This window comes from Amblyomma mixtum, chromosome 2 (genome assembly GCF_055824585.1).
Source record: "Amblyomma mixtum isolate Tamu chromosome 2, ASM5582458v1, whole genome shotgun sequence".
Classification (NCBI taxonomy): Eukaryota; Metazoa; Arthropoda; class Arachnida; order Ixodida; family Ixodidae; genus Amblyomma; species Amblyomma mixtum.
This window is the reverse complement of record NC_143013.1, coordinates 206,414,084-206,438,210: the sequence shown is the minus strand read 5'-3', so window position 1 is coordinate 206,438,210 and position 24,127 is coordinate 206,414,084. Positions and strand designations below refer to the sequence as shown.

At 45.5% G+C, this 24,127-nt stretch overlaps 2 non-coding genes across 2 annotated transcripts; one reads left to right on the top strand and one right to left on the bottom strand.

Annotated features, from left to right (window-relative positions):
* Positions 1-20,835: 20,835 nt before the first annotated feature.
* TRNAA-UGC (transfer RNA alanine (anticodon UGC)) lies at positions 20,836-20,907 on the top strand. Its single transcript has one exon. It is a non-coding gene; the product is annotated as a tRNA-Ala (tRNA).
* Positions 20,908-21,467: 560 nt separating this feature from the next.
* On the bottom strand, positions 21,468-21,539 carry TRNAA-UGC (transfer RNA alanine (anticodon UGC)). The gene has a single exon. It is a non-coding gene; the product is annotated as a tRNA-Ala (tRNA).
* Between the last annotated feature and the right edge of the window lie 2,588 nt (positions 21,540-24,127).

The window sequence follows — 24,127 nt, the reverse complement described above, 5'->3', positions numbered from 1 at the left end:
AGCGAGGCACCGCGCCACTTCAGAGCTTCGCAGGCGCTTGGAGGGCCACCTCGGCAGCGGGCCGTGATGCCAATGGTGTCCGCGGATTTCCGAAGTCTTCCTTAAGCGATGCAAAATAAAACCAGGGGCGGTCGAGGCCCTGGACCAGGCCAGGGGCAGGTGAAAGCAGAGCACGATAGGCAGCCAGCTAGCCAGAGCGGACCCACCTAGCGTAATCATCGCGCTGTTATCCACCTCTAAAAGGGGCATTGTACTGCAGCGTATCTAAACACGCTGAAACACAATTGGTATTAGGGCCGTCATCGAAAAATACACCAAGTGTTTCATAGATTACGCACATAAGGTCTGATAAGTATTGCACCTCAAACACAACTTAACAATGTTTCTTAAATGACAAAAAATGCCGTCATCGAGCAGGTTAAATCACTTTTCACAAATGGTATCACTGTGTCGGCCATATGCTGCTATAATTGTTTTCTGTGCCCGCGCCATAGTTGCCGAACTAAAAACGGTACTTTAACGTTATTGATCTCCTGTGGTCCTAATTTCCGGCCTTAATATCCTTCTGAAACTTTCTGAATATTGGACAGCTCATTCGCTGTCGAAGTACGTACACCCAGAGGAAGAGTTTGGGCATAAAAAATTTTCGATCGTTAGATTCACGCTGCTTCTTCATTGCGTTGAGTAGTCAGGGCACCTTTTTTTCTATCTAGGAAGCAATAACCTCTCAGAGCCATACAAGTTCCACACCACTATCTGAATCATATAGAGCAGTGTTTGTTTGGGCATATAATATTTGAAAAAAAAAATTAAGTGGTTACTGCGCATTTTCTGCGAACGCGCTAATGACGGTCTATTTTTACGATTAACGTGCCTTTCGTTCCTGAGAAGGTCTAGACGATAAAAAATATTCATTGTAGTACAGGCAGACGGTGAGGAAGATAAGGCTGGTGTTAGCTGCTGTCCTTGCGCGGTCAATAAGCATAGGTTGACATAGACAGTACTGCCTCCCACACCTCCCGCGTTTGCTTATTTATAATATCCACGTCTTTGACTTCTGGGAGGCCCATACCATATGGTAAAGAACAGCCTTCTGCTCCAAAAAGCTGCATTTTGATTTCATTGAATTCGGATTTATGTTGTCTAATAACTAAGGGCCATGTAATGTCTCAGTCTGTAGTCTACAGAGGTAAACTTCGTGTTTGGTTAGGTTTCGGCAGGTGGAAGATATGCATCTAAGGTGTTGCAGTATATCGTTTCCAATTGTGAGTGGATGAAACTGGTCCTATTCCGAGGTTCATCTCTGAAGTCCCCGGGGAAGAAAAGCTCGGGCTGAGTTGTGTGCCAACCCGTTCCCCTCTGTACCAATGCCGGGAGTTATACACATCAACTTTTTGACGCCAGCGCAGGCTTGTCTGGTTTGGAGGATCATGGCGCAAGTGGGCAGCCCTATCCTTAATAAAGTTTCTTTATGCTATTTTGGAGTGTGTGAGTATCTATTTTGAGGCGGGATGTGGCGCCACGAAAGCTGCTGCCATCTCTTCTACTGTTGTGCCGTGGCTGATTACTGTAAGTCCAGCGACTGGCTGCACATTTTAAGGCGAAAGCCTTTAATGTCTCATCGTTGTAAGCAGCAGTTGTCGACAGAAATGTCACGCTTTTCAATTGGTCGAAACGGTCGTGACGTCACAGTGCGCGAATTTTAAACTGGGGCAATTGTACTTTGGTTAGTAACCATGCAACCAATTGAAGGGATCATATAGTGATGCTCCAAGTAAGTGGGACTGAGCTTATTTAATTGCTTAATTACCCAATTAGCCTAATTAACTTTTCTAGTCAAGCCATATAAATATATAAAACCGGGTAGCAAATTGGTCGAGCTCGGGAAACGAACCCCTGTCTTCGGAGTGCGAGACGAGCATGCTATCCACTCCGCCATGCCAGCTCGATAGTTCGGAAAGAACAAAGACGCGTCTAGTGAATACGGTGGCTTCGCTCACTCCCATCCTCCTCCCTTCCCTTCCAGCGAGGTTTAGGTGTACACCGAGATATGAGAGACAGATACATTTCCTTTGATCAAAAACCAATTTACCGACTAGCGAAGCGTAGAACCGAATGGGCGATTGCGTTCTATGGACTCCCTGGCAGCGTTGCAAGACGCTGTCGCGTTCCATTCTTAGAGGCGAAGCTTAACATCTTAACCACACATCAGTGACCGCACTTTAGGTCAAAAAAGTGCACCCCCCCCCCCCTGAATTTTGACGGGTGTCCACCGAGATATGTGAGACAGTTACTGCGTAATTTCCTTTCCTGAAATACAATATTCATATTCTTCATTACGGGCCATCTTTGTCTTTCTTCTTTCACTCAAACTACCTCCCTTCCTCTACGGTACGGTTCAGGTGTCCACCGAGATGACTGAGAATTACTGCGCCATTTCCTTTCAAAAAGCGTTGCGTTCAAAGGTGGTGGTGGTGTAAAACATTTATTTATACTATATACAGAGGTATTGCTTGGACCGTGCCTGAAGGGCCCGGCCCTCACAATCACTAGGAGGGATCCCTATGCCGGGACCCCTGTGGCCTCCGCGGCGGCCCGGGCTCTTGTCACCAGGGCTCGTTGGTCCTGGAGAGTTGAGCAGCCGAGCAGGGCAGCCTCCCAGTCCTCTCGGGTGGGGTGGGGGTGGGGTGGGAAAGCAGGATTGGCAGGGCATGCCCACACCATGTGATAGGTGTCCGCAAACACTTCCCCACAGTGTGGACACTCGCCGAAAAGGCCGAATTGAAATGTTTGAGCACTGCCGGGCACAGTACCGTGTTGGTGTACAGGCGAAGTAGCCAACGCTCCTCTGCCTTATTGAGGCCTTTATAGGGGGGTGGGTATCGGCCGTGAGCGTTTTGATACAGGAGAGAGATCTCCCGAAAAGTAACGGCCGGATTAAAATCAGTAGCCGGATCAGGCGGCGAGAGAGGCGATGCCCGGTGGTTAAGCGCACAGGCGGTAGTGTCCGCTACCTTATTTCCCTCTATCCCCGCATGTGCTGGGGCCCAGATGATGGTGCGCCGGGTTGGGGAATCCCGGTACTCACATCTGTGTAAAATTTCGAAAGCACGATCTGGAATTTGGCCCTGTTCAAAATTGCGACAAGCTTCTCTTGAGTCGGTGATAATGACTCGGGACGCTGGATCCGCAGCTGCAAGTGCGATTGCAACTTCCTCCGCGAATGTAATGTTGGGGGCACGGAAGGTGAGGCTCTGAACTGGGTTGTTTTGGTGGACAACGGCAGCCGTGTACCAACCCCCATGGTGTGGACCTGCCGCGTCCGTGTAAAATACCCCTGGTCGAGCACCATACTGCTTGGAAATGGCCTCCGCTCGCGCGAGGCGGCGGCCATCATGGGCATCTTTTGTCATGTTATTGGGGAGGGGGCGAACCTTTAGTGCGAAGCGCCAGGCCTCGGGCATGGATAACCGCTTCTCCTCTTGGGTTGTGTAATTGATGTGGAGGCGGGTCAGCAGGCGGCTACCCGCACGTGTTTTCCTTAACCGCAAGTATTGATTGCTGAGATGAGCCTCGCGCAGCTCCCCAAAGGTGTTCGTCATCCCCAGGCCGAGGAGACGTTTGTTGGATGTTGCAATTTGGAGGTCGAGAGCTCTCGTATAGATTTTTCGGAGAATCACTTCGAAAGCGTTCTCATCGCATTTGCGCAGGTGGAGGTACGGTGCCGAATACAGGATTCGACTGGTTACGAATGCATTGGCCAGCCGCAGGGCGTCCTTGCATCGCAACCCCCCTCGTTTGTTTGATACCCGGCGGACCATACGGCCCACCTGATCCCCCACCTTGCGGAGTTTCTTCAGCGTGGTGTCAATCTTGCGGTTATTTTGTATGTAGAGTCGCAATACTCTGATTTCACCGTGTTCAGGTATCGGGCCACTAAGCAGGGAGAGGGCAATTTTGGTTGTGCACCTTGGATTGGGACGTATGTGCGTTCAAAGGTCAAGGCATCGCGCCGAACGGGTGGTCAGGTAATCTAGTAACGTTGCGGGTGGTGGCGTTCCATGGACTACCTGGCAGTGCTACAACACGCTGTCGCGTTCCACTCCTAAAGGCGAAGCTTAAGCGTCATTAATTAGCAGTTAATTAATATTCAGACATTAATCAGTAATCAATCATTAATTAGTGATTTGTCATCACTTAGTAATTAGTACTCAATTACATGTGACGCCACCAGTGCCACACAGGCAGTGTAAGTGGTGCGGAAAATTCTTTCGCCTCTACGCACTTTAGTCAGTCAAAGTGCCCCATGAATTTTGGAAGATCGCCAGTGTGGCTAATACTTTTCAAGACCCGCGGCATCAACGTATACGCCTTCTTGCATGCCGTAGTGTTTCGGGATTCCCTTTGCCCTTGCTTGTCTTCGTGCTTTGTGGTACGTCAGGGGCACGCTCCTTGAAAAGAGAGTAGTAGCGTTGAAGCATCATCGCCAGGCACTTGGGATGGCTCTTTTAGTTAGAAGGCTGAGGGACAGTGAATATTGAGGTTACTGAGGACCCTTGTTCCTTTTTGTGTGGTTGCCAGTCGGGCGACGTGAGCCGTGAAGTGTGCCTCGATTAGTTTTTCGTTGGTGCTGTGGACCCCTAAGTAAGCAGTAGGTCTGTTGGTGTTGATATGGGCAGTGGCATAGTTCTTTTCTAGGGCGTTTTAACTGTTGAGTCATAATACTTTATATCATGTTTTTTAAAAGGCGAAGGTTCGGTGCCACATATACAATACGGCTGATAACAATTGTCTGCATGAGGCGAGGGGTGCCATTTTTTTGTCGTACAGTGTTTCCTGACTGTGATTCGGGTAGGCATTCGGGTAACTTGTTCATCCAGGTCACGGAGCTAAAGTTGTTTTAGTGAATTAGTGCCCCTGTTGTTGATGTGAAGCCCAAGAATTTTGAGTGTTTCCAAATTCATGTATTGAGGTGTCGTTGATCTCGAATTCTGTGGTGTCTTGGTTCTTCCGCTATCGAATGACAAGGAGCTCTGATTCTTCAAGTGAGCATGCGAGTCCACAGCCTTGTGCATAGATCTGGACAGTCGCTGCTGCTTGCTGGAGAGACTTCCATTGGGCCCATGCGGGCCGTCGTCGTCCATATTAGTGTCATGTGAGCACAACTCATAACTGATGCCTGAAGTATGATTTACTTCGGATGGGAGATCTATCATAGCTATGGTGAACACAAGTGTAGAGAGCACCACTTTTTGCTTGAGAACCCTTGCCCCCATTTTCCCTTATGAGTCTGCTGCATTGCAATGTTGATTTGTACCTCCCGTTCATTGAGGAAGCAGAGGGTGTAAGCTTAGGTCTGTGTTCCCTAGTTAATAGCTTAGAGGTTGTTCATTATTGTAGAGTGTTTCACGTGATCAAATGCTACCTCCAGGTTCAACGCCAGAATAGTTATCTTGCTGTTTTTCCGTGGTGGATCAATAAATTCTTTCTTTAGTGGGAGGGGGATCCCCCTTATATATGAGCCCCAAAACCGACCAGGACGTGTGGTAGGAGGCCCTGTCTTCGATACAGTTTGGTAGGCAATTGTGACCCAACATTTATATAAGATGCCCCTAAACCGAACAAATTGTGCGGAGGGGGGCCTTGTCTTCAAGATAGCTCGGTAGGCGGTTGTGAACCGACTTTTATATAAGATCTACCACGCACGATATCAGATATATTGGGCGTAGGTTGGCCAATCTTCACCTCTTTCCCGGTTTGGGAACGACGACGTCTTGAAAGCTACTTCAAACTCTTTTTTTATCAGGAAAGAAAAACTTTCAATATTTAGTACTTATAGGCTTCAGTCCCGTTTTCAAAAGTACAACACCAAGCATCGTCAGAAGAATATCTCTTGCTGGCCAGGGTACATTCGGCAACTCGGTCGTGCTCGCTCCTTTCAGGCAGCAGAATTAACTGTGAATAGCAGGTGAAGGTTACACTGTGCTTTCCAGTCCCTGCATACCCGAAAAAAGCGCTGACAGCCAATCGGATCAAAACTCGGCGCTGCTACACATTAGGGTACCTCAAAAGGGTTCTTTTTTTTTCAGAACTAAGAAGCACATGTTATTTCCTCTTTATTTTTGAGCGCAATAACTGGTTAGAATATGGCAGGAATAAGCGGAACGAGAGCCAGTACAGTGCGTTTCGATCGTTATCAGCGACACACCGGCATGCTTCCCCGCAGCTGAACCTTGTTCACGTTTGAGGTGCTTTCCTTTAGATAATATTATTTTATTTAATCAGCGAACCACTTTGCTTCAGATCGATTGCCCTGAAAGCTTCTTGTCTATCTCTCAGCTGCATTCATTGTATTTTCTTCCAGACACTTCTTGACGTAATTTCAGCTAGACTAAAACCATGAAGACGCCAGCAGTGCTTTTTGCTTTCACCGTTTGCGCTCTTCTAACCTGTGGTAAGCCTTCACAAGCAGTTCCTTAATTCCATCAAATTTTTGTATTGGAGAAATACTTAACCTGAAGCATCACTACACTGAAAAATAGTACTATTTTCTGCCCATACAATTGAGGCCTACATGTTGCACATCACTCGCTTCCTAATAAACATACCCTTAATAAGCGAATATATCACGTGCTTAATTTGTTTTTGATGTATATTCTATGAGTAGACCAAACTTTTGCGTTTAGCCTATTACTCCTCATAATAATTTTCTTTATGAGGAGTAATAGGCTCAACACCAGCTCAAAAGCACTATTTTTCATGCAACACGTGAGCTCAGGAATAGAGGAGTTGATTTAAATCCAGAATATTTGTTGGGTGAGTGTGTTTCTTCAAACCACTTGCTATGTAACATTTGAATGCATCACAACAAGGATCCCAAATTAAACTGCGCAAAAATCAATGCTCTTGAACACCAATTTCGTTCCAGTTTCGAGCACATGAATGCTATGACAATTGCTATGGCACCAAAAGATTAGAGATCATTCTTTGCTGTTCGCAGTACCATGCGAAAGAAGAGACATCAGCAAAAATGGAGAACAGGATGAAGGCGGTAAAAAAAATATTTGAGGTCAGCATTCAGGGCAACTGAGCATGATGGCTTGCTGTGCCGAGGCCCCTGACAACCTGCCGAGCCCGAGAGAAGGCAGAGCATCCAGTAGGGAGGGGGATGGAAATAAGGAGAGGAAATGGCAGCGTTGCGTGAGCGGAGAATGTGTTCGGTGTCTAATTCGATCTCTGTACAGCAGGCAGAGTGAGCTGTGTCACGGCACCTCAAGTTGTAGAGAATTTGTGTATTGAAGACAGTGTTAGTTTAAACTGTGCGAATGACGTCCGCTTGTTCCGTGTTCAGTGACAAGTAAGGTTTGGCTAAACATATAGACCACGGCTCTGGTAAGGGAAGCGGCTACACGCCCGCACCACGCCGCTGCTATCTCGCGCCGCGCGCTCCCTGAGAGCAGAGTTTCTAAATATTATCTAAAGCGAAAGCTGGGGCCATAGTTTATCCCTGTTTCTTACAGAGCACTTCATCTGCCGCGAGAATGCCGGGTAGACGAGGTTTCGTGCTCGGCGTGGCAAATGGTACGGCGCAAAGGTGCGTTGTGCCTCGAAATTGGTAGTTACGCCGCAATGGTCTCCTCTGTGCCCATATTAAGATATTTCAATGCTGCATTTTTCAGTCCTTAAATAGATTTAACAGAAGTGAAAATTCGGTGTTGGGCTGCCATGAAATCTCGCACAGCATTTCTTCGAGGTTTGCCTGGAGGAGAGTCGTATTTTTACGCCAGAATCCACGTTAAACGCCAAAGATATCGAACCTGGGCAAGAAATCTAACCTTCCTGGTTTTACTGCAAATACCCATGCTGGATGAAGTGCAAGGCCGCCAGCGCTCTCTCTAGTTATACTACATTCTATGGCTCCGAGAGCGTCCAGAGTGCCGACAAACTTCGGCCTCGTTCTCGTGCGTGGGTTGATGAACATTTAGTGCGGCGTTTTGCTGCTCTGCTGCTCACAGTGATTGTGAAGGGGAGCGATCTTCACAACGTGTTCAGGACATACCGTTTCCGCTTCCAAGCATGTCGGCTTTGGGCGTCAAGGCACTGCGCTGCGCAGTCGCAAAAGGCGATTTGATTTCAGCTGCACTGATCTTAAATATTTCTTGGCACCGAAGAAATTTTGGTTTATTCTTACCTTCACGGGCAAATTTATCTGCAGGTGGTTTCCGCAGTGCGGCACTTCTAAAAGCGTATTTTATTCGGAGATTCAGAACAAGCTTGCCTGTCACAGCGAAAACAAAGCACGGACTCTTGAGTTTTTTTTCTTTTTGAAGAATCCGTGGCTCAGTAAAATGCACTATTGAACAGGACAGCAAGATTACGAAGGGCACACTGCTCATGAAGGCATGCGCCGTCAAATGTCGCTGATAGGCCGTTCTGTTTAGGTCTGCCACAGTTCCTGTGGACTCTCCACGTTTGTTTCCCTTCGATCTGGCGCAATTCAATCGACAGGAGAACGACCACAATATACGCGGCGAAGTCGCGGTAGCCAATCAGAATTCAGGATCTGAATATAAATCCGATTTCCGATTTAACGAGCAAGAAAGCTTGCTCTGGATCACCGATTTCAACATCGTAATACATGGGTTAGACAGCCAGAACATCGCGGAGACGAGTTCGCAACTCAAGGTAAAAAAAAATCAGCTTTTGTTTAGAGCGGGGCAAATACGAAAAATTTCTGCAACTTAAATCAAGCTGGCATTTGCGGCTCCTATGCCGAGTGCTTGGACATCACGCTGCAGTTCGTTTGCCCCATCTACTGGACGAAAGCGCCGTACTGGACACTTTGCGATGCAAGCTTCATTTCGTCACGACCATCAGCAGCGAAGTACACAAGTACCGCACTGGAAATTTATCAAGCGTGACAAACACCAGGGCGACCACTAGCTCTCGCAGTGAGCGCGCAGCGCGAAATAGCAGCGCCGTGATGCATCCCCGCAGCCGCTTCTCCCGCCGGAGCTGCACTCTCTACACTTTTGCTCATGCCTGTACACTTTAAGTAGCAATGACTCTAGTTCCAATCTTTTGTGGTGGTTGCGCACATTTTTCTACTTCTAGACGCTGTAGCGAAGCCCCTTGTCATTGGTTTGGAGCCAGAGTCCAGAGCCGCTCCCATGGAGACCTACCGCGCCGAAGCAGCCAGCCAGGAAGTGGCGAGGGAGCTCAGCTCTGGCAACACGGCTACCACACGACTGTATTCAGTGCAGAGCAGACCACACCTTTTTTAAATACGAGGTGTCCTGAAGGAACCGGTTGCCGCTATCTTTTCTGATGCGCTGTGGTCTTCTGCGGCCTGTTATTCACTTGTTTCCGAAATAAAAAGTTGCAAAACAAGGACGCAGCTTTCTTGCTACTTTTGATTACAGTCTCAAGAATTTTTTAGGAGCACTATGCAAGCACCATGGCTGTTTGCGTGTGACGCATGTATTCAAGGGTCAGAAAATTTTATATTTGCCGGCATTTATGACAAATATATGATGATGGCAGATATATAAGCATACATTGCATTGTTATCAATAGCGGTAGACAGAAAATCCGTGTTGTAAGTAGAAACCTACCTTATAAAGGATTAGCTCACCGCGCTAGCTGAGTTGCTTTAGCGCTCGACTGCTGGCCCAAAAGACGCGGGTTCGGTCCCTGCCGCGGCGGTCGAATTTCGATAGAGGCGAAATTGTAGACTGGTACGAGATTGTGGAGAGGCCCGTTCACTATGCGATGTCAGTGCACGTTAAAGAACCGCAGATGGTTGAAATTTCCGAAGCCCTTCACTACGGCGTCCCTCACAGCATGAGAAGCTTTTAGACGTTAAACCTCTATAAACCTAAAACTTATATAGGATTACAGGCAACATAAGAGCAGCAGCGCAGCGCAAGCAGTAGCTGGCGTTGTTTTAAATAATATTTGAATAGGTCGTTCGCATGCATAAATGCGGGTAGTAAATTCTGAATAGATGATACAAAGCGCAAAAGGCACAGGACGAACGAAGAAACAGCCAGGACAAGGCGCTTCTGTTGTTTCTTCGTTCGTCCTGTCCCTTTTGCGCTTTGTATCATCTAGTCACGTACCAACTCGCCCACCAATCGATTCTTCTGAGTAAATTCTTTGTTTTGCAAAAAAAAGTGGTCGAATAGCTGATTGTGGACCCGCCTAACCTGCAGAATGTGCAGAAAGGATCCTCAGTGTCGCGGAGGGCCAACAGGTGATACAGCGAGCTTTCCCTCAGCCTGGTGCTCGGCTTAGTGGTGTCGCCCTCGGCGTCCGACTGAAGTAGGCTGAGGCTGGGTCGTGGCGTGGACCAAAGACATTTTTATTTAAAGGGAAATGGCGTACATAAGACAAGGTCACGTGAAAAAAAATTCCAATAATCAAGTAAAAAGGGCATGAAATATAACGCAAACAGAAACTCAAGACATGACCTACTCCCTTCCTTCGAAAAACTGACACCAGAAAAGTTTTAAGCACACGGAAGTATGCACATATGCCACTGGAAACATTTAGGAACAGATATAAATATACGCAAAAGCAAAATAAAAATTTCACATGTAAGGTGAGACACTTTGCATCGCCTTTCGCAATGTTCACCCTGTGTTTTTCCTCGTCTGTCATCTCGAGATGACCATTGTTGCAGCTACGCTTAGATAACTTGGTTTGAACTTAGGCGTCCGCAGGGGTTGTTGGAAGGGTACCCAGAACATCAGCTACTTGTAGAGAGGTCAGAATTCAAAAGGTCTGTGGAAAATCTAATTTAACATCAGTGACACTCAGTAAATGACAAAAAAATTCTTTCCTTGACCTTCTATTAGTTGATTTCTGAACAGGAATCATTTCATGGAAAACAATATTCTAGTGACATGGAAGTAAATGGAACAGGAACAGGCAACTCTGCTTTTTACACAAAGTCTTTGAGATAGTTTGACTGCGACAGTTCCACCTGTGTCTGTTCGTTGAAAACCATGGTGCGCAGCTTGGAACACAGAACAGCAATGCTGAACCTCCGGAAACCGCTCAGTGGCAAGGGAATCATGAAGATGCTTCAGTGCTCTCTTGAATGAAACTGAAGAGCATCGATCTTGCGCTAAGCTTATGGGGTGTGTTCGGATGAGCCTTCAAAAAACGTTTTTAATTATTCAGGTGTCTGCATTGGCTGCATACAGTTAATGTTTAATTCGTTTACCCTAAAAACATCCTTTTCTCGGTGTAGGACAGGCTGTCGTGTACGCTGTGCAATGTTGAACTGCATCTCTAGAAGTGCGTGGACCTATGATGGGGAAAAACTTGTGGACGTGGCGATTTCTTCTTCCGCTGGTTGCACCAGTCACCGACCGTAACCGAGTGGCAAAATTACACCGCATGGTTTTAATGATTGCTCAAGCCTATATAAAGAACATGCGGGCAAAGCATAAACAAATACAAAAAATATCGTTTTTTTAATTTCATCAGAAATTTCTATTTTTTTCGTATTTTGGTGAAGTTTGAGCGACCATATCTCCTTATCACAAAGCCGCATGGATAGGAACGTCCGTAGTACGATAGACCAGTTAGCATAGAACATAACGCATAATTACTGCCGCTCTGCGACAAACCGTTTTTGAGACAATGACCAGCAAAACCGACAAAAATGTTCCTTGAGAGGACATTGAAAATTTTATTTAAAAAATCTATGTCCGCCAGAGATAGAAAATAACTGAGCGCAAATAGAAACACCCGTACATTTGCTTAAACAGTTTTCAGGTAACTAACTATAGTACCTGGTACGCAATTAATAGCTAAGTTGGAAAAAACATTAGCGGATTTAAGCACTCATCATCATCATCATCATTTAGTTTCTCTTAAGAACCCCTAGGTGGGGCATTACATAAGGGGGGAGCAAAAAGCAAAATCACAAACAATAGGAACATTTGAAATATAACAGCGAAGAAGGCAAAACAATTGTTAAAAGAAGTCAAGTCAAGTCAAGTCAACTTTATTTCAGACATGTAAAGAAAATCACATGGCTGGGGAGGAGGGAAAAAAGCCGCAATATTGTGGCTTGACAACGTTCCCTTCCCCCACACTACATCGGCGGCAGGGATAATGATAAGCGTGTAAAGCATACATACAAACATACAAAGCACTCAGTTCACAATTTGAACATAACAAAAAAGAAATCGAAAAAAAATAAGAATGTACGGTTTATCCGCAACCGGAAAAGCAATCAACATAATATATCTTACATCACATACAAAAAGAAAAAGCATATCAAAGCAAACACATTCCAACAAAAAGAGAAATCAAGGCATCGCAAAGGCAAGGCTAGCAAATATTACAAAAATAAAGTTTTCATCTGTTGGTTCGAAGGTAAACGAACGGAAGAGCTGGGTAGGCGAAACTGATTAAGCAAAGTAGGTAAGGCGTAATTTAGTGTCTGAAATCCGTAATTAGTGCGAGGACGTGGAACATACCAAACTTCATGATGGCGAGTTAGATGGGAGTGCGTATTTTCGAGTAGATTGATAGTTTCTTCTAAGAACGGCATTCGACGTTCGGACAAGGATTTGTACAGTTGGAGGAGGCGAAAATCATAAAACGAGGAAACTTTAATTATATTATATTTTGAGTATAAAGGCCCAGAAGACGAAAAAGAAGGCACATTTGCTATTGCTTTCAGCGCGGTTTTTTGTACCGTTAACAGCTTATTTCTATTGGTGGCTGTTGTGCTGCCCCAGATTAAGTTACAATAGCTTATATTGGGTTCGAACAGTGCGATATACAAAAGAAGCTTGGTTCTCTCAGGTAGCATATATTGCAGTTTTCTAAGAATTCCGACTGTACGAGACAACTTGGTCTGTAGATGCTCAATATGAGCATCCCACAGCATGTATTCATTAAAGTAAACACCCAGGGATTTGACTACCTTAGTTATTTCTATGTCATTCACCCCCAATCTCAGGGGATTTTCTATGTTATAATTCGTGTTTTTGGCTCTGAAAAATACAGCTTTTGTTTTACTTGAGTTCACTAAGAGAGAATTTTTGATAGACCACAGATGCAGTTTATGCAAGACTTCATTTCCTTTTGCCACTAAGCCATTTAGGTCTGAGCCAGTTAAAAAGAAAGTGGTGTCGTCTGCATACATTATATATTCAACTTCTTTGTCTATATTTGTTAGATCGTTAATATATATATTGAATAGCAGCGGACCCAGTAAGCTTCCCTGGGGAACTCCGTGTTTAAGAGGTCTGTAAGCAGAGTGAAAATTATCAACAGCGACAGACTGTTCGCGGTTACTGAGGTAATTGGAAATTAAATTAAGCATCTTATCCCTAATACCGTATGCAGAAAGTTTTAAGAGAAGGGTAGTATGATTTATTCTGTCAAAGGCTTTTGAGAAGTCTACAAATATTCCTAAAGTGATCATTTTGTTCTCGATGTTCGTGAGAATGAATTCTTTTTGTCGGAGCAGTGCCAGTTGTGTAGATGAGTGCTGCCTAATTCCGAACTGTTTCATTGTAATGACATTATATTTTTGAAGGAAATCAGACAGGCGTACAAACATTATTCGCTCTAAGCCATTGGAAAATATTGGCAAAATAGATATAGGCCTGTAATTATTGAGAACACCTTTAGAACCGCCTTTGTGTAAGACAATCACTTTTGCCTTTTTCATTTCAAAAGGAAATACACCTGTATCTAGAGCTAAGTTATAAATGTGAGCTAAAATTGGACAAATAATATCTATAACATGTATAACTGGTTGCATTTTAAATCCAAATGGGTCTTCACATTTACTAACTTTCATACGCCTGAAGGCTGACAGTACCTCCGTGTCGTCACACGAAGTAAGGAAGAGAGTATTGGACTTATAATTGTCTATGTAATCAATAGCACTAGGATCATGTCCAGAATCTACAAGCGAAACGAAGTAGTCATTGAATTTGTCAGCTAGGTCCTTACCGGTAAATGTTTCGTTATCAATAATTAAACTGCTAGGTACATTAGACTGCTCCTTACACAACAGTGTGTTTAGTCTTTTCCAAACGATCTTTTGATCTTTGATGCCATAAAATAGGTTGATGTGATAGTCATCTTTCGCTTTCTTTAGGACAGAATTTAGTTTATTCCGATGTGTTTTGAAGACTAAGAAGTCACCTGAGTCGCGACTTTTAAGGAATTTCTGATACAGTTTGTTTTTCATTGAAATCATTTTAAGAATATGGGCCGTGACCCAGGGCTTGCGAGCCTTTTTAGCTGCTTTAACCGTCTTGTATGGAAAACATTCTCTATAAATTAAAATGAACTGTTCTAAGAAAAAATGGAATGCTTCATCAGCATTTTTATATTTGAGTACAGGCCCCCAGTCAAACTTGATAACAGCACTTCTGAAAGTATCTAACGTGTCACAATTAATATGCTGCATTTTCTTTTCTATTTTCATGCTAGGGTTAGTATGTGTGACATCATAAGTACAAATTGCGTAAACTGGAAGATGGTCACTGAGGGAACTGTCAATGACTCCTGCCGATATAAGTACAGTCGACTTGCTGACAATTAACAGGTCAAGCATTGTTGCTGACGAGAGAGAGCAATGCAAAATGAAAAAGGGAACAATCACAGGCACACTGTGGCCATCACGCTATATCAAGGGGAGGAAAATGGTAACACTGATTAGCAGACAAGGGTTCAACAATGTAACACGTGCAGAGGTGGTACTCAAGAGTGTCGGGCATTACACTGTAAGTACGCTAAGGAAAAAGATATGATAAAAGCAGGGTTTTGAATTTATTTGGGTCGCACTCAGTTACAACTGCCTCAGGCAGCTCATTCCACTGTTCAATGGGGGATGGCAGGAAGGATTTTTGAAAGGCATTGGTGGAACCATGTAAACGCTGTAGGCTCAGACTGTTAAAAAACGACGAGATGTTCTATTGGGAGGGAGTAGAAGTGTGCATTGCAATTGAGGAAAACTGTAGTATAACTTGTGGAAAAGGCAGAGTTGGGAAATTGTACGGCGAAAAGACAGTGGCGGTATGTCAAGCGATGATTTTGTGCCAGAAACACTGGTCCTGCTATCATAACTTGAAGAAATAAATCGGGCTGCACGACTTTGTACTGATTCTAATGCTTCAATTAGGTATGACTGGTGCGGATTTCAAATGGGTGAGGCATATTCTAGTTTAGTACGAATGAATGTTTCATAAGCGAGTTTGCGGATGAATGGAGGGGACACGGCTAGGTACCTTCTCAGTTTGTTGAGCGATTTAGAACTTTCAGCTACTATGTTTAAGATGTGCTCGGACCATGAAAGTTTGCTAGTGATTGTTATTCCTAAGTACCGGTAGGACTCGACTTGTGTTAGGGGGATCGACCTTAAAGAATACTGGTAATTTAAGCTATTGCGTTTACGTGATACTCTCATGTACTTGCATTTTGAAACGTTTAATGTCATCAGCCACCGGCTGCATCAGTTGGTTATTTCGTTGAGGTCATTTTGGAAGAGGGCTTGATCGGTGTTTGATGATATGCGTCGATACAGAATGCAGTCGTCTGCAAATAGGCGAATTGACGATGATATGTTGCAAGGAAGGTCGTTAATAAATATCAAAAAAAGAAGAGGGCCGAGCACAGAGCCTTGAGGAACACCTGCAATGACGTTTGAGGCTGAAGAATGGTGGTTGTCTATTACAGTGCGTTGCGAACGGTTAGAAAGGAAACAATGGATCCACGATAAAACCTGCCGGTCAAGATGGAGGCTCGAAAGTTTGGCCATGAGGCGACGATGGCGTACGCAGTCAAACGCTTTAGAAAAGTCCAGATAAATGACGTCAGTTTGAAAGCCGGAATCGTGATTAAGGTGAAGGTCTGTTGTGAATTCGAATAGCTGTGTTTCGCATGAAAGGCCTCGACGGGAACCATGCTGATTCAGAAGAAAAAAAGAATTGGCGTCAAGGTGTGATGCAATGAACAAGGCAACGTGCACAAACTCAAAGGGGACAACTTCGGCGCTTACCGCAGGCGAGCTAAAGTGTTGAGCACTCATTGCGGCTGCATTATATTTGGGTTCCGCGTTGTGATTCCGAGAGAACTACACGCGCAAGCTGTGTCTCTCATCCACGCTGGGCATCGGGGCATCGTTGCAATGAAAAAGTGTACCAGAAGCTGCGTGTGGTGGCCTGGTATCGACAACGACATTGAGACAGTGATGCGAGAATGCAAGCCTTGCCAGAGCAGCCGGAGCACCCCGACGAAACCTCCTGTTCCAGAATGGGAAAAGCCAGACACACTCTGGCACACCTTGCACATTGATTTTGCAAGACCAATTGAGGGCTGCACCTTTCCTGTGGTGGTAGATGCCTACACAAAGTGGCTTGAGATAAGGCAAATGGGACTGACGACTTCGGCAGAAGCCATTGACAACCTCCGAACACAGTTCGCAGCGTTCGGCCTGCTTCGCAAGGTCGCGTCGGACAACGAAACACCGTTTTGTGTCTGCGGAGATTCTCAGGTTTTATCGCGACAACGGGATCTCATCACTTACATCGGCCGAGCGCTACGTGGCCGAACTAAAACGCGCCCTTGAAAGGGACGAGACAGGGTCGCTGCAGCGCCACCTTGCGCGCTTTCACTACAAGCAGCACACGACGGTTTTGGGCACAATAGGCGAGACCGCAGCGGATGTTAGAGCGCGAAATGAGAATGCTGCTTAAAGCCATACTCCCCGAGCCAAAGGCGGAGGCGTTCCAGGAAGATAAACCAATTCCGCGCTGCGGTACGCTTCATGAGGGGCAGCGCGTCCTAGCCCGCCAGTTTCTCAAAAAGCCACACTGGGAGGAAGCTACGATTGTCAGACGCATAGGCCAGCGCTCTTGACTCGTCAACATACATGGCACAGTAGCACGCCGAGACCTCAACCAGCAGCGTGGATTTACGACACCGTCTGAGAGCTGTCCGCCAGCGGAGAGAACACGTTCACCATCTTAACACGTAGCCTGGCAACTCTTCCCGGAAGAAAAGTTCCAGGGCAGACCTAGAAGACAGCGAACAACAGACAGCCTACAAGTGCTTCTCCCCCGAGCAAACAAAGCCAACGCTCTTCAATGCATCCGCGCCGACCCCGTGCACGCTACCAGGCAACCTTCTAAGGGGGAAGGAAGTGTTGTGTCCCCTTCTTTCCTTCTGTGTGTGTCACCAGTGTAATGCTACGCCCTGAAGGCCACTTGCCCCTCTTCGCGCGCTGTCTCCAGATCCCCCCCCCCCCCCGGTGTTCCCCCGCACCCTCCTCTTGCTTCCGAAAGCCACTCCCTCCTGTGGATGCTTCACCGCTCCATCCTTCCTTCGGGCGGCCAGTTCGGCTTCCACCTTGCTCGATGCTGGTGACACCCTCATCTTTAAATATAGAGAATCTTAAAGTACCGTGTGCGTCTTTCCCTGAATTTAACACAGCGACCGGACGCGACAGTAGGCTTATTAAATATTCCTAAAGCCTTTATTTTATTGCGCTCATTATTTTGTTTTTGCAGTTACTGTTTTTCACCACTTCGCAATAACATATCGCCCGAAGAACAAAATCTACGAGTGATTTGATACGTTCTTAAGCAGCACATGCTTTAAGCCTGCAAGTGGCTCTGGCGAGAAAAAAGCCGGTAAATCAACTATAATGGAGTGAGCGGTCAACAACGCCATGTTTTGCCAACGTCATCGAGTGTTACAGTTTGACCTTCAGCAGGAGGAGTGCGAGAGGTGTGACTGTGATGTGAGACCACGTGAGTCACCGGAGCTGCAGCCGCCGCTCCACTGTTCCGACCGCGTAGCGCCGAACGCTGCTTCACCAGATGTGGTCATGTGATTAAACACGAGGCTCGGCATTAGTTTAGGAAGGCGACGCCGGTCTCGCATGCAGTGAGGGGTCACTGGGCTATCTGTTACAGATAACATCGTTACTTCGGCGGACGCGGTTGTTGCGACGCGCATCTGATCTTTCGCTCTTTCCTCTCATATCTTTCAGCTCTCCTCTATCTCCACGTGGCAGTGGTTGTGGCTCAGCTCGAGCCAGTAGGCACGCCCATGCAATTTGCTTTACATCCTTCTTTCAGTCACACCAACAACAGCATGTAGTTTCGCCATGTTGAGAGCGCGGCCTACAGTGTGTCTGAAATGCCTGCGAGGCGTTGCAAGCGTCCGACCAAGCATAGGCAAGATTAATGGAGCTTTCACTCTTTGTAACTATCTTTAGATGAGTTAGAAGACTGTCAATTTTTTGAGCGGATTATGTTGCCTGCAATATAAGGGAATATCATCAAAAATGTAGCGGTCGAGATCTTTAGCAACGACCCCTTGTCAGCCCAGTCGAGGCGTCTGTTAGGCGTAACATATAGCGCGGGCCCCACATCAATAAAAAAGTGAAATTCATTACATCAATGGCTGCAGATGGCGATCAAAAGGTTTAAATTTTACGCATGAAAAAATAATCTGCAGCTGCTAGCGGCTAAAGGCTTTAATGTATTGGACTAGGTATCTGCTCTCTAGCACATGAGGTGAGCTGCATTTTACAATGGAGCAACAAACGCACATAGCGAGATCTAACACCAAACCTTAGGTTAAGTTGCACATCGCGGTATTTGCACTCAAAAATAATATAAAGCAACAGACTTATTGCAGACCACTGGTACACCTTCGGAGAGGTGCGGGTATGGAGGCAAGCAAGGAACCACGGGAGATTTAACTAGTAGGCGAGTGCAAGAGGTGGGGCAGCGATTGTCGATCCTGGTAAAGAAATTTGCGGTTAAAAGAAGTTAATGTCCACCATTTATCTAGCAACAAAGATTGAAAATAAGCTACATATGTTGAAGCATACTCCCCCCCCCACACACACACACACAATTTCTCTACTTTACTGTTGCTAATTGACTTACGCTGCTATACTGTCGCTATTTTCTGTCATGCATTGCCGCAGTGTAGGTTTGTATGCATTTCTATCCGTGATTTCTTTTACACACCTTGGGATTCGGTTCATTCTAATGTAATGTAGTGTATTGTGGGTCGATCATTTCCGCGCCACATTTCTTCTCCCGATTAGGAACGTTACACGTCACACCTGCTGCACCTCAGGGTGAAAAGACACCTCGCGGTAAAAAGTGAGAACAGCAGCAGGCGATCTGGCCTGCCACCCGAGGTGTTCCTGCTCTGCTGGGAGCACCCGATGTCTAGAACACTGTCTAGCCGCGTTCTTCTCTGGTCCTCTGTCCGCCCCGTACCACGTCATGCCGGCGCTTTAATATCCTGCACGTCTTTCTCTTCACTGAGTTCTGCACCTTTCTGCCTTTATTCATTTTGTCATTATTCAGCGTTATTCTCGTTATCTTTTTTCTTCTGTGTCCTCCGTATCTCTTGCCGCTCACCCTTTTTGTCAGTTAATTCATCAACTTCGTCGTCGACCACTAAATGGCCTCTTTCCTCAAGTGTATTCTAATAAACAAAACTCTTCAACTTTCCCAACGTCTCGACGACGTCGCGACGTAGCGTTCAAGAACGAACTCTGTTGTCGGCTGCTGAAGAGAGACGTACGTACCTGAGCTCTTTGCAGGAACTGTCTCTCTAGTTATATTTTTGTGAAGAAAACTATTTTAAAAGAGGCAGCGGCCACAAACTTCATGGCTTCTGTGTGTTTTTAACACAGAAATGACAGTCACCCCCCTGTTGAGTATACCTATTCGTCCTCGGCTCTAGACGTGGACCTGAGGACACGCTCTGCTTTCAGCTAGGTCGCTGACACCTCCATCGCTGGGTACACGATAGATAGTCGACGAACTTTCACCGGCTGAAGATCGGTGGTGAGTTTCACATTATTAGTTGTCGCGCCACGTTGACTTTTCGAGGAGTTTTGCTGTCGACGCTCGTTACACTCCAAACAAACCACATACTGTTCCACTCGATGCGCGTTGATCGCCAACGGGCAAGCACTTCGCAGTGACATGCCTAGCCGGAGATTTTAGTCCAATTCCTGCGAGAACAGAACGTAGCGTCTCACCGCTCATCACAATGATCTTCCTTATTCACCCGAGTTCTCAAAAGAGGCGTGTCCAAAGAAGCAACGGCAAAAGCTGAGTGTAAGTTAAGGAATAACTGAATCACGGTGAACGCCATGACTAAAGGCATAGATCAGGAAACGTAAATGGGCAGTAAATTGTGGTTAATTTGGACAAAACTTAACATATTTTATACATTCAAAAGTTTTCACATTTTTTCAAATAAATAATATGTACTTCCCCTTGAAAATGCCGTCTTTACGGACGTTTTTTTATGCGAGTGCGATGGGCTACGAGCTGCGATGGGCTTTCAGTAGTCGAGCCTTATTTTATTGCTGCTTTCATTTCTTCGCACAAGCTGTGTTTCTTCATTTTTATACTACAGCACGCGCATCCAAACATTTGTATGTATAACTCACGCATGTGCTGCCTGTGAAAGTTAAAGCAGCGGAAGAAACCTTAATGAATTGTTTGACAGAGTGTGTGGGGATTAGTTATCAAGAATTGAAAGGTGCGGTAACTTTCATTTCTCGGTGGACACCTCAAACGCAGCTTGAAGGAAGCGGAAAGGTGGGCGTGAAAGAAAGACAAAAAGTGGCGTCGTGATGGAGGGCGCTAGAATACTTCCCACCGCCTGGAGATCTTTAAAGTGCATTGACATCGCTCACTCTTTCTCATTTGTAACAATAAATGCGGAAATGTGAGAGAATGTGGGAAGCAAAAATTACCGCAGACGTTTCAAGCCATGTATTGTCATTAAAATTCATACTAAATCAGCGGGGGTGTAGCTCAGAGGTAGAGCGCTCGCTTTGCATGCGAGAAGTCCCGGGTTCGACCCCCGGCTCCTCCACTGCTGATGTGCTTTTTTTTCAATCTGTCATTTGTTTTGAGGCATTATTTTTTTTAAGACATTATTCTTGCCAACGTCGGTTAGCCGGTGGGCTAGCATTGGCAGAGAAGCGAGGTTTTCTGGAAATCAGACAGTTTGCTAGAAATACAAGAGCCTTCCAATGTGACGCGGGTCAGAACGCACTAAGCTCCACACCGACGTGATAACAGCTCGTTGCACAATGTCAGCAGTGACATTTAAGTTACATGCTAACAGATTGCGGACATTGTCGTAATCTAACTCCTCCATGCTCATCTTGAACATTACATGCCCAATGAGCGCACGCATCGTCGGGATCACGACAGCATGACAGAATTATCACATCTTGGTGTGGAGCCTCATGCATTGTCACCCGCGTCCCACTGGCTGGCTACCACTATTTCTAGCAAACTCTCTCATCTCCAGAAAATCTCGCTTGTCTGTCAATGCTAGCTCACCGGCTAACCGACGTTTACAAGAATAATATCTTGAATAAAATAATGCCTCAAAGCCATTAAGCATCGAAAAAAATAGCGCAACAGTGCAGAAGCCGGGGGTCGAACCCGGGACTTCTCGCATGCAAAGCGAGTGCTCTACCTCTGAGCTACACCCATTTTTTTGCGTGTTTCATTTTCAAAACTGGTACAAACGTATAAAACATGCCAGAAACACTTGCACTGACACGGCAAGTTAAAATGTTTTCAGTTCAACCAAGTCATACAGCACATTTATCCAAGTTGGCTGATCAGGCAGCGCCTGATACACTTCCCAAAGACGTATGACACATTCAATGAAATGCTCGCGTGGAGATCTCACAACTACTTCTGCATTGTTGAATTGTGTCCTTGTTTTCCATAAACTATGGAGGCTAAGGAGCATAATAGCGTCATAGGGGATGTCCTGTGTTCCTACCGGTAAGAACCTGATGCCATGCGGGTGTAGCGGTAAATCTTCAACTAAAATTCCTTGAAGCACATCCCAGAAAAAAATACGATCCCAAACAATCTAAGAACACATCATCTATTGTTTCAGGTTTTTTACATAGAAAACAATCTGTCGACAAAGGGAAAAAGAGACCTTTATCATGCATCCATGTTTTTACCGACTGTGTACCGGTTTGAAGTTTAAGGATGAATGAGTTGTAGTAAGTTCTGTTGAAAACATGCGTGGTACCGTGAGAGGTTATCTGCGTGAAGTTGTGCTTGCGTAGAGAATGTTACAAGTGCGATTTTCAATGCAGTACCTCTCCAATGTCACTAGGAAAAATCTGTATAAAGATTTTATAGAATCAATGTTCCCTGTACCAATTTACCGATTGTCAAATTGCGGAGCGCAGGAGCAGATGTGCTCAAAAGGATTAGAACAATGCCAGTGTACCCATCTTTAAAAGCCTCTGAGCTACACCCCCGCTTCCGGAATTGAGACACTTTGCTAGAATTACGGGGAGCTTGCCAGTGTGACGCGGGGTGAGAACACAAGGAGCTCCACACCAAGATGTGATAACAATTCTCCTCACAATGTGAACAGTGACAGTGAAGTTGCAATCAAACAGATTGTGGAGATTCTCGTAATCGCCTTCATGCTCGTCTTCACCATTACACGACCAATGAGCGCACGCACCGTCGGGACCACGACAGCGTGGCGGAATTTTTGCAAACATTGAATGCCTGACAATGATGGCGTTCACTGGCTTTCGTCGACCACAGTGGAGGTCAGTGCATACTCTTTATTTGTTGCTGCTGTCCGCCACCTGGTAATGTGGACCAAGTTTTTTGTTGAAAGTCGCTACAGGAAAGACACGCTTGCGCTTGAACTGTGGGTCTTAGCTTAATGAATCTTATACCAGGCACAAACTGAAGCTTCTACGGTCTTAAGCGCCTACATCCAGTCATGATGACGAATCAGTAGAAACGTACGTATCGAATTGGCAATGAGTGATGTAAAAGCGAAGGTCAGTTTCCTGATAGGAAATTAAATATTTAAATGCGAAGAAAGTAAACAGGTGCAAGAGGCCAGGCCTTATAGGGAATACGGCTAAGGTTGCAAGAATGGCAGGGAGTGGCCTTGCTTGTCGAGTTCACCTTAACATTAAGTCTAAGGTTCACTAAAACGTTCCGCGAACAGCAGTACAGGAAGTGGAAGAACCTGCATGGTTTGTGCAAAGATGAAAAAGACTGGATATTGTCACGATCCAACGGACATGAGCAGGCAGCCGCAGAGGCGGTGGTAGTCAAAAACATGTATTATTCATTAAACGTGTCTCCCTGCCTCACACCTTTCCGTATTGGAATTTTATTGCTGACTTTATGGAGAACTATAGTAGCTGTGCAATCGTTATAAATATCTTCCAATATTTTCACATAGCACTCTTCTACACCCTGATTCCGCAATGCCTGCATGACAGCTGAGGTTTCCACTGAATCAAATGCTTTCTCGTAATCAATGAAGGCTATATATAGGGGTTGGTTATATTCTGCACATTTCTCTATCACCTGATTGATAGTGTGAATGTGATCTATTGTCGAGTATCCTTTACGAAAGCCTGCCTGATCATTTGGTTGACTAAAGTCCAAGGTTGTCCTGACTCTATTAGCGATTACCTTAGTAAATACCTTGTAGGCAACGGACAATAAGCTGATTGGTCTGTAATTCTTCAAGTCCTTGACGTCTCCTTTCTTATGAATTAAGATAATGTTAGCGTTCTTCCAAGCTTCTGGTACTCTCGAGGTCACAAGGCATTGCGTATACAGGGTGGCTAGTTTTTGTAGCACAATCTCTCCTCCGTCCTTCCACAAATCTGCTGTTACCTGATCCTCACCAGCTGCTTTCCCTCTTTGCATTGCTCCTAAGGCTTTCTTTACTTCCTCCTTCGTTACTGGCAGGATGTCACATTGCTGTGCTCGACTGCCTCCCTCAGTAACTTGATTAGATTCGCTACTGTATAGATTTTTGTAGAAATCTTCGGCTAATTCAACTATCTTATCCATATTGCTGATGACATTGCCCTGTTTGTCTTTAGGGCATCTCTCGCCAATGCTCTTCACTGCCTGCTTACAGGAGGTATTCCGGGGTCTGGAATGGGAACAGTTGGGGATAAGAGTTAATGGAGAATACCTGAGTAATTTGCGATTCGCTGATGACATTGCCTTGCTAAGCCACTCAGGACAAGAACTGCAAAGCATGATCAATCAGTTAGACAGGG